The sequence below is a fragment of the Podarcis erhardii genome (genome assembly GCF_964252035.2).
Source record: "Podarcis erhardii genome assembly, chromosome: 1".
Classification (NCBI taxonomy): domain Eukaryota; kingdom Metazoa; phylum Chordata; class Lepidosauria; order Squamata; family Lacertidae; genus Podarcis; species Podarcis erhardii.
In genome coordinates this window covers 60,990,600-61,005,772 of record NC_138497.1, presented here as the reverse complement: position 1 = coordinate 61,005,772, position 15,173 = coordinate 60,990,600, and the positions used below count along the sequence as shown (strand labels likewise).

At 38.1% G+C, this 15,173-nt stretch overlaps 1 long non-coding RNA gene across 1 annotated transcript; it reads left to right on the top strand.

Annotated features, from left to right (window-relative positions):
* Positions 1-701: 701 nt before the first annotated feature.
* LOC309327647 lies at positions 702-11,718 on the top strand. The gene is made up of 4 exons (XR_014150611.1): positions 702-749; positions 3,762-3,817; positions 10,659-10,742; positions 11,377-11,718. It is a non-coding gene; the product is annotated as an uncharacterized lncRNA (long non-coding RNA).
* The last annotated feature ends 3,455 nt before the right edge of the window (positions 11,719-15,173 follow it).

The window sequence follows — 15,173 nt, the reverse complement described above, 5'->3', positions numbered from 1 at the left end:
ATGTCTTAAATTTTCAAGATAATCAGTACTGGGCTTCACAGAGGAAGCTTGGGGGCCTCTTTTCAGTCACATATGATGTTTCAAAGCCCTTAGTGATATAATATAAACTATCTGTGCTTGAGATTGTCCATGGAGAACTCACTCTGGTACTCCTACCCTCAGAGGTTAAGTAAGGAGAGAATCTGTCATGGCACCCAGTCATGGAATTTCCCCCAGAATTGTTACTTGTGACCTAAGCACTCTTCATACGCACATACTGTATGTTAGAGTGAAAAAGAACTTTATTTCAGAAGTTTGCTCTAAACATATGAAGGCCTGGACAGAGCCATGCGACCTTGGGGGCAGGACTTAATTGGCCCTGCATCTGCTTTGTATCCATATTGCTCCTTCATGTGAGTAGTATGAGGAGTGGGCTTACTTTATTATCATTTAGGCATCTAAATGGTGGAAACTGTTTTGGGCTGTTATTCTGTTTGCATACTTACTTAAGAGTAGACATGTAAAATACTGTCTTGTTATTCTTCCAACCTTTGCAGTGCTATATTTAATTGTGATCTCTTGGGTTTTATTGCCATGGTGCTGTAATTTTGATTTTTAGCTGTTAAGTGATTTTAAATTGTTATTTTTTTATTCTATTTGCATACCCTTAGGCTGTCCTAAGGAAAAGTGGGACATTCTGGGATCAAATCAGAAACCGGGATGACATCTCTAAATCAGGGACGTCCCTGGAAAATAAGAACACATGGAGGGTGTGTATTTGTATTATTGTTCTTAATTTCTGTTTGTAACCTGCCACAAAAGCTATGTGCATAAAATAGGAAGATATCTTACTCTGCAATTTAAAGCATGCTTACTCAGAAGTAAGTACCAGTGTGTTTACTGGGGCTTATTCCCAATAAAATGTGCACAAGTAGCTTATATAAAAATAATAACTCAGTTCCCAATGAGTTTGGTTTCTTTTGTACCTAGAAATTAGCAATAAATATTTAATTTTTAAAATTTAATGTGACTTCTGAATAGAAATGAATAGAATAGAAAATATACACTCATTTATTTTATTTAGAATCATTTATTTTTTATTGTTTTAATTTATGATTTGCCTTCTTCACATGTGTCAAGCAATTTACAAGTTAAAGGTGTAGAGAAAGAATATCGCACATGTGTTTATTTTACAATTTTTATCTTCTTTTTATTTTTATATTCCCAAAGTTTATTCAGCTCAGATTGTAGATCCATTCCTGGGAAATCTAGAGACCTTTTTCTTGTTTCATTTCATCCTTTCCTATTAATTCATGCTTTTCAAGCCCTGTTTAGGACAAATTGGATTTTCTTTTGATTTGTAAAACCTGTTACTTCATATATTTAACAAAAGGCTAATTTCCATCCATAAATGAAATGTTTTAAAAAGAAAATGGTTTCCTTTAGCATTAACACAGACTTTATAAGTTATTTCTGTGTGGGGTTTTTTAATACCCGTGAAATACTTGTGCCTTGAATAGCCCTTTTAAATTTAACCAGAATATCTTTTTTTATAATTGATTTTAGCATTGAGTACTATTTGGCACTATTTCAATCAGCTTCTCTTTTAAAACAAAATAACTAATTCTCCTGCTTTTAAGAGCAATTGGATTATTGCTCATTCAAAGTCTATTATACTCTCCAACCCCATTTTTGTTCATAAATGAGCTGGAAGTATATGACATATTTTGAATGAGTTAAAACTGGATGGGTTTTCAGCAGTGGTACAATATAAAATTATTAATAAATTTAGAATATTAAAGACAAACAATGTCCCATGCTAAAACAGAGAACTTCTTCAGGGGTTTGTTTTCAAATGTTTCAACATCTGTTAACTTAAAGTTCTACTAACAATACAATGCTTGGATACAAACTTTGCACCTAAAATAAAATGCTTGCTTCATGCAAATACAATAACCTTGCTTTTAAATTTGAAAAAAAACAAACCAACCTGAAAGGCGCTATTTTCACAGACTGTTTTATGTACACAAAATTGAAACCAGAGAATTAATATTAAACCGACCATAATTATTAACCTTGGATTAAATTTTATCTTTTATAGAGAGCCAGAGCAACTGCCACCAAAATACACTCGAACAATATTTTATATGTGAGCTTACATAACTTTCTTGCTTCCCTGCTGGAGTATACGTATGCATAGATTGCAAATTATTAATTTGTATACATGCCTAGTTATGATTCCATTGGCTCTGACATTAGGCTTGTTTCTTGTAATAAAGGCCACTGTTGTATGTATACTATCTTAAATGGTCTTTTTGTGACCTTGGTCTGTACCCTCCAACAAATGAGCAGGATTTTTTCCCCCTGATGGACATTGGGAGGGGGGGAATCATCATTATCCATGCGGTGCACCAAGGCATACAAACTTCCTTGTGACCGTATTTAAAGAAACGGACACAAAGAAATAGTCATTGCAGTTACAATAGGGGAAATCTAGTATGCATTTCCAAGGAATCACATTTTGGGGAGAATTACAGAATAATTACACATATGCTTAGATCACGAGCATTCAATGAAGCGGACAATATTTTGGGGATTTAAGATGTTGGTGTTGTGGTCGTCTCTAAGAAACCAGGATAATTCAGACATTCAAATGCAAAAATGCACCATTTGGAGAGTGTAATGCGGTCTGTTCTGGTCAGTGTTACAAATTCGGAAAGGATTCCCTGGCTGCAGACATTAGCCACTTAATACTTAAATCTGTTTCCAAATGTAAAGCATAGAACAAAAGTGCTTTGCATTAATGAAATGTATCCTAACACTAGGTGTAGTGACACATTTCATTAATGTGTCACACTGGTGACATAAAATATAATTACAAAAGATATGCCTGTCGCAGAGACTGATAGAATCTTTGGATTGTACCAAAAATAGATAGAAATGTCTGAAGAACTTTAAATAAAAGCCAGGATGTGCAAACTGTTAACAGGAGTTTTGAGAGCCATGAATATGTGCATTGACTTTATTTGGGTTATAGGATCAAACCATGAAAAATAGTCCAGAGCAAAACAAATAAGGAGGGAAATAGAAGTAGGCAATAATAAAATATTTCTAAATTATTACAATGTAATTGGCACCCTGTACTTAACTCCAAGCTCTCTGAATTTTGCCTTCTAATTCCCATTATTTCTCCCTAGCAGATGATTGGTGACTTTTGCATACAACCTGATCAGAGCTAGCTCTGCATGTGCAATCCTGACTCCTCAATCAAATGTCCAATCCCTGGGAAATGTGAGCACATAGCTGTTTGTGCGTACATTTCCTCCTGTTGGATCAGGGCCAGCAAGTTCAGCAGCCTTGAGAGTATAACAATAAGCAGCATTGAGCTATGAAAAGTGCATTTCTGGTAACTGGTATTCAAAAGTGACCAGTTTATTTTTTTCCATAAGGAGGGATATTAACAGCAATATTGATTGTGTAATAGAAGGGAGCTCACGTAATGTTAAAAATGGTTGGCTAATTTCAGCATGTAAGTAGGGCTTTTAGAAGGATCACAGCATTTCTAAATCATTATTTTTTAACACATTGAATTATATACATAGAAGGAAGTTAACTGGCTTCCTTGGAGTTCTGAAACAGATAAAATTTAGTAGTTAGGTAAAAATATCAGTGCTGATAAGCAGTTCAATCCAACTTATTGAAGAGTTATTAATTCTCTCTGATCACCAAGAATGTTAATACCAATGTTAACACCATTACCATATTTAATTAATTACTTTTAGGTGGATTCAAGTTACAAGCAAGGAGATTCCGACTAAACAGGAAGAATTTTCTGACGGTAAGATCTGTTTGACAGTGGAACAGACTCTCTTGGAAGCTGATGGACTCTCCTTCCTTGGAGGTCTTTAAGCAGAGTTTGGATGGTCATCTGTCATAGATGCCTTAGTTGAGATTCCTGCATCACAGGGGGTTCGACTAGGGACTAGATGATCTTCAGGGTCTCTTCCAACTCTACAATTCTATGATTGTATGTGCTGTTGGAGGGAGAGATTGAGAGGGAGCTTAGTTTGGGCTTTGTAAGCATCTTAGGGTGCTGACTTTCCCTAGAGATCTGATATGTTTGAGCAGTGATTCTGGTCATCTATGAAGTGTTCAAGCTGCGTGTTTCCACTTTTGCTCAACCTGTATCTCTATAAAGAAATATCAATGACACAGGCTCTGCTCAAAATAAATCAGTCATTAGAAGTACTCACCAAGCAATCTGCAGAACTTACTAAACAGTCTACAGAGAATTCTAAGAAACTGACGGAGCTGACAACAAGACTAGACCTGAACACAACAACAATCTCATCTAATACAGATTCTATAAACCGTTTGGTTCAAGAGTCTACGGAAACAAGGAGAATAGCTGAGAGTGCTAGGTCTACTGCCGAAGAAACCAAAGGAAAGTTTGCGCCTATTGCAAAAAAACTACATGAACATGATACAGCATTAGCCCTACTAGAACTGGAAAGGAAAAGCAAGAACCTGAAATTAAGACTGGTTCCAGAAGAGGAAGAGGACAAGCTTGGGGAATTCCTCACAGATAAATTTCAAGACTTTTGGAATGATGAGTTAGATGGAGAAGAAGATGAATTTGTGATAACCTCAGCCTTTCGGATTGGCAGGAAGCAAGGGAAGAAGCCAAGAGACTGTTTAATTACCTTGGGATCAAAGGAACAAAGAGACAAAATACTGAACCTACATTTCCAGAAGGCCTTGGTTATTAAAAATTCTCAGATCCAGATTTTCAAGGATATTCCTAAATATTTTTTGGAGGTTAGATCTCAATTTAAAGAATTAGTTGATCTACTTAAACAGAATAATATCCCATTCAGGTGGGAATTTCCACAAGGGCTGTCCTTTAACTTTAAAGGGAAGAAAATTAAAATAAAAACAAACCAGGATAAAGAACTCTTTTTGGAAAGAAATCAAGAGGATCTTCAGAAAGGAACTGTTAGTGAGGGGGAAGTACCGGACATTTCAAATCTATCATTTGGACTGAACCGAGCACCGACCGAGGAGGAACAACAACTTGGTGCAGTCGGTGGAAGAGCTACCCAGTAACAAAAATGTCTCTGCAACTCTTCAGCTGGAACTGTAATGGTTTGAACCACCCTCGAAAAAGGGGTCAAGTATTCCATCTATTAAAGAAGGAACATCTAGATGTAATCTGTCTACAAGAAACTCACATTGCCAGGATACATAGAAAACTTTTAACAAATAAGAGATTAGGACAAGAATTTATTTCATCAGATAGAGTTAAGAAAAGAGGAGTTGTGATCTATGTCAAGGAAAAATTTGAACCAAAACTGATCTTTAAGGATGACCAAGGAAGATACCTGGCAGTGGAAATTCAAACTTATGGAGAAAAGATTTTGATTGTTGGAGTTTATGCACCAAATGAGGGGAAGGCTGAATTCTTCAAGAAGTTGCACGAGACTTTAATGGACTTTTTGGATTTTAAAATTATAATGATGGGTGATATGAATGGAGTCGTCTCCACAAACATGGACAAGGCCCAAAGACAAACAATATCTAATGATGGAAGACTACCAAAGACATTCTTCGAACTGACTGACACTATGGACCTGATTGACATTTGGAGAACTAGGAACCCTCTGGAAAGGGAGGGGACCTTCTTCTCTGAAGCAAAAATGACATGGACTAGAATTGATCAAATATGGACTTCTAGTAATCTGGCATCAAAAGTTAAAAAAATAGAAATCTGCCCAAAGACCTGTTCTGACCACAATGCTGTCAAGATGGAAATGAAACTGACAACAGCTGGAACCTTTAGATGGAGAATGAATGACACTCTTTTTGGAGATGAAGAAATTTGTAAAAAGGCCCAAAAGACACTTAAAGACTACTTCGAGATTAACCTGAGATCAGACACCGAAAAAAGAGTTATTTGGGACGCAAGTAAAGCCGTGATGCGTGGCTTCCTAATACAACAGAATTCAATAAAGAGGAAAAAACAGAATGAGAAGAAAGAGAAAATTTGGAATCTAATAAAAGAAGGGGAGAAGAAATTGAGATCTAAGTCTAAATCTCAAGAGATATTAAGAGAAATAAAATTCTATCAAACACAATATATGGAATTGATGAATCAGGAAATAGAATGGAAAATTAAACAAATGAGACAAAAGACTTTTGAGTCCGCAGATAAATGTGGGAAGCTACTGTCTTGGCAATTGAAAAAGAGGCAAAAATTGAATACAGTGACATCACTCGAAGTAGATGGGAAGTCTATTAATAAACCAAATGAGATAAGTAATTGTTTTCAAAGTTTCTTCAAGAAATTATACAAACAAGGGCCAAAAAACGAACAGGAGATAGAAGAATTTATTGGAAAATACGGCTTACCAAAAATCTCTGAAAATAATAGAAGGAGTTTGAATGAGAAAATTACAGATCAAGAAATAGAGAGCGCCATTCAGGATATGCAGCTGGGAAAATCACCAGGACCAGATGGACTAACCGCGAGATACTATAAAGTACTGAGGGATTGGTTAATACAACCATTGAAAGAAGTTTGCAATCAAATTTTGGAAGGGAAAAAGGCTCCCGAATCGTGGAAGGAAGCATTCATCTCACTTATACCGAAGACAGAAACTGAGAAACATCAAGTTAAGAATTACCGCCCTATATCACTCTTGAATGTGGATTATAAAATCTTTGCAGACATTTTAGCAAAAAGATTCAAAAAAGTTTTGTTAGAGGAGATTCACAGGGACCAAACTGGCTTTCTACCAGGCAGGCAATTGTCAGACAATGTGAGGAATATTATAGACATTTTAGAACTTCTGGAAACTGACATAAATAGAAAAGCTGTTTTGATTTTTGTGGATGCAGAGAAAGCCTTTGACAACATTTGTTGGAGCTTTATGAAGAGGAATCTCCAAGGGATGGGGGTAGGCAAGAACTTTGAAAATGGTATAAGTGCAATTTACTCTGAGCAAAAGGCCAAACTAATTGTAAATGGTATGGTTATGGACGAAATTCCAATAGAGAAAGGGACACGACAGGGATGCCCAATTTCCCCTCTATTGTTTATATCGGTACTGGAGGTTTTCCTAAATATGATTAGAAGAGACCAGCTGGTTAAAGGTATACAGGTCGGAACTAAACATTATAAGTTAAGAGCATTTGCAGATGATCTAGTCTTGACATTACAACAGCCAGAAACCAGTACAAAAAGAGTTCTGGAACTTATTGAAATATTTGGTCAGGTAGCAGGTTTTAAATTAAATAAACATAAGACAAAGGTGTTGGAAAAAAATCTTACGGTGGGGGAAAAAGATAGTTTTCAAAGAGAAACTGGTTTGGAAATTACTAAAAAGGTAAAATATCTGGGGGTGAATTTAACATCTAAGAATGTGAACCTATTTAAAGACAATTATGAGAAATGCTGGGCCGAAGTGAAGAAAGATTTCGATATATGGTCAAGTTTGAGACTTTCCTTGTTAGGCCGAATTGCTGTTATCAAGATGAATGTATTGCCGAGATTGTTGTTTCTGTTCCAGACATTGCAAATTCTAGATAAGATGGACTGTTTCAAGAAGTGGCAGAAAGACATATCTAAATTTGTCTGGCAGGGCAAAAAACCCAGAATAAAATTTAAGATTTTGACTGATGCAAAGGATAGAGGGGGCTTTGCCCTGCCGGACTTAAAACTTTATTATGAAGCAGCAGCTTTTTGCTGGCTGAAACCATGGCTACTTCTTGAGAATACAGACATTCTGGACCTGGAAGGTTATGATAATAGTTTTGGTTGGCATGCATATTTATGGTACGATAAGGTAAAGGTACATAGAAATTTTAAAAACCATATTGTTAGGAAAGCATTGTATAATGTATGGAATCGATATAAAGATTTGCTTGAAAGTAAAACCCCCAGGTGGTTGTCACCAATGGAAGCCAAGGCGGTAAAAAGACTGAACATGGATACAGATTGGCCAAAATATTGTGAAATTATAGAATATGATGGTGAAAAGTTGAAACTACAGAGTTTTGAGAAATTGAAACCTAAAGTCCGAGATTGGTTACATTATTTCCAGATCAATGAAACTTTTAAGCAGGACAGAAAACTAGGATTTCAGAAGGAGAGGTCAAAGTTAGAAACAGAATTGCTAGAACCCAATACTAAGAATTTGTCTAGAATGTATAATCTGCTGCTAAAATGGAATACACAGGATGAAACGGTTAAATCAGCTATGATTAAGTGGGCACAGGATATTGGTCATGATATTATGTTTGCTGACTGGGAGCAGTTATGGACCACAGGTATTAAATTTACGGCATGCAGTGCCCTGAAAGAGAACATAATGAAAATGATCTATAGGTGGTACATGACCCCAGTCAAGCTTGCAAAGATATATCATTTGCCCAATAACAATTGTTGGAAGTGCAATGAATGTGAAGGAACTTTTTATCACCTTTGGTGGACCTGCCCAAAGATTAAGGCCTACTGGGAAATGATCTATAATGAAATTAAGAAAATCCTTAAGTGGACATTTGTAAAGAAACCGGAGGCTTTTCTCCTGGGCATGGTCGGCCAATTGGTACCAAAGAAAGATAGGACCTTTTTTATGTATGCAACAACAGCAGCAAGAATCCTTTTGGCGAAGTATTGGAAGACTAAAGAATTACCTACTCTGGAAGAATGGCAGACCAAGGTGACTGAATTTATGGGACTGGCAGAGATGACCGGCAGAATCCGTGACCAGAGGAAAGAGACAGTGGAGGAGGACTGGAAAAAATTTAAAATCTATCTCAAAAATTGTTGTAAAATTTTGGAATGTTAAGATGTCAAGGGATTGGATACAAAGAATTACAGCTATAAATTGAAATTTATAAAATAGAATTTTTTTTAAAGAGAATTAAACATAAAAATGGGATGAAGAATTGCTAAAAATTTTAAAATATGGATGCAGTGAAGGGGAGGTTTGGGGAAGTCGTGTTATGTTTATTTGTTTTTTGTTTATGTTGTAAAATCAATAAAAATTATTTAAAAAAAAAAAAGAGATTCCTGCATCACAGGGGGTTCGACTAGGGACTAGATGATCTTCAGGGTCTCTTCCAACTCTACAATTCTATGATTGTATGTGCTGTTGGAGGGAGAGATTGAGAGGGAGCTTAGTTTGGGCTTTGTAAGCATCTTAGGGTGCTGACTTTCCCTAGAGATCTGATATGTTTGAGCAGTGATTCTGGTCATCTATGAAGTGTTCAAGCTGCGTGTTTCCACTTTTGCTCAACCTGTATCTCTATAAAGAAATATCAATATTGCAAAATGGCAATAAGCCTCCAACAACTTCCTTCCAAACAGAACCAAACCCAAGTTACTGCTGCAATCCTGGAACTTCTCACCTCAGTGGGATGAGCATGACAATATCATTACAGTGGTACCTCGGGTTAAGAACTTAATTCATTCTGGAGGTCTGTTCTTAACCTGAAACTGTTCTTAACCTGAGGTACCACTTTAGCTCATGGGGCCTCCTGCTGTTGCCACACCGCCGCCACTCGATTTCTGTTCTCATCCTGAAGCAAAGTTCTTAACCCGAGGTACTAGTTCTGGGTTAGCAGAGTCTGTACCTGAAGCGTATGTAACCCAAGGTACCACTGTACAGGTTTGCAAAGTACGGTAAGAGTAAATAAATGGGCCTAATTCATAAACAACTAAATGCCAACCATAATTCATAAGAAAGAAGAAGCAAGTGTGAATATATAAAAGCAAACATATAGCAAGTTTTGTTCAGGTGTAATATTTAGTTACAGCAGGTTGCAACCTTAATTTTTTAAGCCTTCTCATTCCTGCTGCTTTTCAGTTTGTCAAGAGGACTGAAGCTTAAACATTTAATTATTTTGATCGCACTCTCCACACATTAGTCTTAAATATTCATACTTTATTTTACTTGGAGTTGATAACTGTTTCTTCCATTGCACTAGTTGATCATGAGTGTGTGCATTTGTGCATCTTTTTCTTTTTGTTCCAGTTCAGATTCAGGTTCTGTTCCATTATTTATTTTGTCTCAGGCTCAAGTTCAGTTTGAATCCCTGCTCAAAGGAACTAATACACACGTGGAAATTTTCTTTTGTGTCCTCTTGCCCCTGTGTATTGAATGTGAAGCTGAATGCCAGTTAGTTCAGGAGTTATAACAGGAAATTGATCATCCCAGCGTACATATGAAATGTGCAATCATAAGTTTAGGGTATTCTTTAGGGAACTGGATAAATTCATGGAATATGGCTCTGTCAACAACTATTAGCTAAATGCAAGCCTCCAAATACTAAATTCTAAGGAGCAACAGCAGGGAAAACCCCTTTTTGTGACCATACTGAGGCCTTCGTTGGCTGCTATTAAAAACAGGTTAAGTTCTACAGGTTTCAGTGGTGCTTACTCCCAGGTAAGTGGAAATAAGATTGCAGCCTTAGTCTGATTTAGCCATTCAAGACCTGTAACCTCCTTGCCTCTGTCACCAGATGGCAATACCAAGATCTTGTTGACTTGATCGTATATCCTGATAACCTCTTACCAAACAAGCAGATAACAAAAAGGGAGGCTCTCGGCACCATCATTTGCTCTTTCCTTGCCTTTGTTTTCACCTCAAGAATAATTAACAATGTCCTTTCCTCAGGTAGGCTCCTTTAAATGTCACGGAGAGCACATCAACCAAGACATCAAGCAGGGGAGGAGTGTGATTCTCTTTTTGTCTAAAGAAGTAAGACCATTGATTCAGAATGATTAACCTTTGAATCACACATAGTCTTGCTCCAGGAATATAATAAACAGATCTTAAAAGAGTCTGGTGGGAGCAGATGCATGTAAATGCAGCAAGCATAATCAGTGCTCACTTCTTTGCCCTGCAGATGGCTCCAAATACAAAGGGAGCCAGACACAGGAAGCTGCCTAATACTGAGTCAGCCCATTGGGCCATCCAGCTCAGTATTGTCTGCACTGACTGGCAGTGGTTCTCCAGGATTTCAGGCCGGAAATCATTCCCAGCCCTTTGCTGGGGATTGAACCTGTGACCATCTGCATGCTAGGCAGCTGCCCAACCATTGAGCCACAGCTCTTCATATCTATTGGCCATGATCTCATGGACTCATATTTCAGCGGAATAGTTTAGATGTGCAGAACACATATATCCATATACAGGGGTACCTCAGGTTATGAACTTAATTTGTTCCGGAGGTCCGATCTTAACTTGAAACCGTTCTTAACCTGAGGTGTGCTTTTGCTAATAGGGCCTCCTGCCGCTGCGTCATTTCCGTTCTCATCCTGGGGCAAAGTTCTCAATCTGAGGGCCTACTTCCAGGTTAGCGGAGTCTGTAACCCGGTTTTTCTATATGCAGTAACAGCAGCAAGAATATTATTGGCCCAAAAATGGAAGCAAGAAGAATTACCAACGAAGGAAGAATGGAGGATGAAATTAATGGACTATGCGGAACTCAACAAACTAACAGGAAGGATTTGAAACCGGCGGGACCAGAAATTCACCGAAGACTGGAGTAAATTTACGGATTATTTGAAAAGTATTTGTGATGACCAGATGATGTTTGTAGGTTTACAAGAAGCTCTGTGAGGAATAAGATAAGAAATATTGTAAAAATGTAGAATAAGAGATGATATGTTAAAAGACGTAAAGGCAATATTAAATTAGGAAATGCATAATAAGTGATTTAGACGAAGGATTATCAGAGGTGCTGATGGAAGTCCAATAAATTTGTGATAAACTGTGTGGTATGTTTTATAATTTTATATGATAAAAACCAATAAAAATATTTATATAAAAAAGCGGAGTCTGTAACCCAAAGTGTTTGTAACCCAAATCATATACACATACCAGAATAAGTATGCCATCCTATACCATTTTTCTGAAAGAAAGCCCTATAGCACTAACTTGGATTTGTTTCTGAGGAGATATACATAGGATTCACTATATGTCTAACTGTACTCATTTACTTCTGAGTGGATATTTATATACTTGCACTGTAAAGTCTGAAGACAAACAGTCAGGTTGTGTATCCACATTAGTGACCAGAGGAGAAATAAGTGCTGGGAGGAGTGCAGAGAGAAGATACACCATGGTGCATCTGTATCAGCACAACCGGACACCTTCAGCTGCCCCTGCTGCAAAAGGCATATTTATATGCCTTTTGTCTTTGTCCATGGAGTTTTCTTGGCAGGGATACTGGAGTGGCTTGCCGGTTCCTCCTCCAGGTGGATCACGTTTGGTCAAAACTCTCCACTATGACCTGTTCATCTTGGGTGCCCTGCTTGGCATAGTTCATAGCTTCTCTGAGTTCTTCAAGCCCCTTCGCCACGGCAAGGCAGTGATCCATGAAGGGGACAGCAGCCACGAAATTAAGAGATGTCTGCTTCTTGGGAGGAAAGCAATGACAAACCTAGACAGCATCTTAAAAAGTAGAGACATCACCTTGCCAACAAAGGTCCGTATAGTAAAAGCTATGGTTTTCCCAGTAGTGATGTATGGAAGTGAGAGCTGGACCATAAAGAAGGCTGATCGCCGAAGAATTGATGCTTTTGAATTATGGTGCTGGAGGAGACTTTTGAGAGTCCCATGGACTGCAAGAAGATCAAACCTCTCCATTCTGAAGGAAATCAGCCCTGAGTGCTCACTGGAAGGACAGATTGTGAAGCTGAGGCTCCAATACTTTGGTCACCTCATGAGAAGAGAAGACTCCCTGGAAAAGACCCTGATGTTGGGAAAGATGGAGGGCACAAGGAAAAGGGGACAACAGAGGACAAGATGGTTGGATAGTGTCTTCGAAGCTACAAACATGAGTTTGACCAAACTGCGGGAGGCAGTGGAAGACAGAAGTGCCTGGCGTGCTCTGGTCCATGGGGTCACGAAGAGTCGGACACGACTAAACGACTAAACAACAACAACTCCCGTATTGGTCACAGCACAGCCACAGCAGGCACTGAGACTCTCCAACAGTTTGACTTTCAATGTCACTTGAGACAGACGAATGCCAACAAAGTACCTTCAATCTCCGGAGGCTACAGCAGGTCTCCTGCTAGGAAAGGCAATGATATTTGGGGCTATTTAGTTTAGAAAAGAAAGGCAAGTAAGGGGGGCACGATAGACATGCATGATGTGGAGAAAGTGTTTCTCATAGTACTAGAAACCAGGTCAACCAATGAAGCTGAAGGTAAGGATATTCAGGTTAGACAAAAGGAATCCATCTCGTGAACTACTGAACTCACTTTCACAAAATATGGTGATGGCCACTAATGCTGTCAAATTCATGGAGGATGTGGCTATCTTCTCTTTCTTCTTCTTTGGCGATCACTTGAAGCCAAGTAAAATTGTCTTCCAAGAACACGGTCTTAATAATGAGTCCGTAAGTGACTGTGGAGGCCAATTCTGGAGTCACACGTCCTTCTGGAGTCCTTCCACAGTGGGGACATAGGTTTCCAGGCGGAAGTTGATCATGGTGAGGGTTTGCCAAGCATGCCTTCTTAGCATGTTTCTCCCTTTTGTCCTGAATTCAAGCATCTTCAAAGCCCATGACACCTTTGGTAAAGACTGTTCTCCAATTGGAGTGCTCGCAGGCCTGTGTTTCCCAATTGTCAGTGCTTATATTAATATTTTTAAGATTTGCCTTGAGAGAGTCAATGTGGCTATCAATGGCTACTACTCATGATGGCTATATACTACCTTCAGGACTCTACACTGAAGATAGCCAGGAATTCCTTTGCACTGGAGATTTTGGGCATCCAAAGCAGAGGTCTAATTTCTTAGTGATGAACTATACAGCACTTCCTAAGTATGTAATTTTTATGCATGACAACATAATTTATGGAAACAATTCACATTCTGCATTAAAGCATACTGACACCAAGGAATGTGTATGATCAAGTCTTTAACCAATGGCAAATTAAATCAAGGGGATATCAAAACACTTTAAACCAGCAAGAATGGTTTCTTTTCAAATGCCAAAGCTTCATCATACAGTGGTTGCAATTATTTACTGTAGGTGTAAAGCATAAATAGAATATTATTTTTTTAATGGCACAAAAATTCTATGAGGGTTCTACAGGCTGCCAAAATCTGCATAAGAAAAAGGCAAAGAAAAAAGAAAAAGGCTGAGGATTTGCATCTGGTACCCTTGCTTATTAAGAAGGGAAATATGAAATCTGCTCCATACTTGGGGGTAGACTTTTGTGCTCCTTATTCTTCTAGTGAAAAATTAAGTCACTGAATTTTTTGTTTTGGTTTTCCCCCCTGCTAGTCTAGATATGGTATTGTCAAGCATTCACACCCAAAAGCAGGGGGGGGAAATCTATGGAACTTTTGTCTTCTCAGGGAAATAAAGCAGCAATCAGAAAGAACTCTCCATTTGTGCCAGTATCCTGGTGGCAACTCTTTAAACAGGTTTATGAATGTGCTGAACAAAGGTCAAACTGGAAGACACACAAATAATTAAGTTGCTGAAGGCTGCATTTGGGTAGTTCCGAGTGTAGTATTTCTTTGATTGATAGCTCTGAACTATACCTGGGGGTTTCAGCAGTATCACTTTATTCTAAAACAAATTCACAGCTATTATTTATTACAGGTGATTCAGTCATTTTTCCTGAGGGCAGAGTCTCTGCTGTAAAGGTACCAGTTTCCCTTCCTTCAAGCTGCAATATTTTATTGCTTGAAAAAATGACCGCCTCCTATTTTATTAGGGCAATCTGTGCTAAAACAGTTGTTGAGTGGTATGTGAGTGCGTGAAACTGTCATGGACCTATCTGGTGTGTGAGTGAAATTGTAGGAACAGTATCCATTCTGCTGTAGGCTGACTCTGCCAGTCACATTGAGCTGTACCAGACTAAACATTTGATGTAGTTCAGTCTATTTCAGGTGCATCAAGTAAGCCACTACCATCCTAAAAGAAAACATTACATAGGAATGCATTATAGATCATGTGTCCCCCCCACCCTTGTCTTTTTCTCTAAATGAAATAGCCCCATATGTTGTAATCTTTTATCATTGGGTAGTTGTTCCAGCCCATTGATAAAAACTATTCCAACTCCACAATATTCTTTTAGAGATGTCCTTTGGAACCAAGATAATACCCTTAGCATATGCCTGTCATCAAATGAAAAGCTAATGGACATAGAAATAGAAAAGCAGATA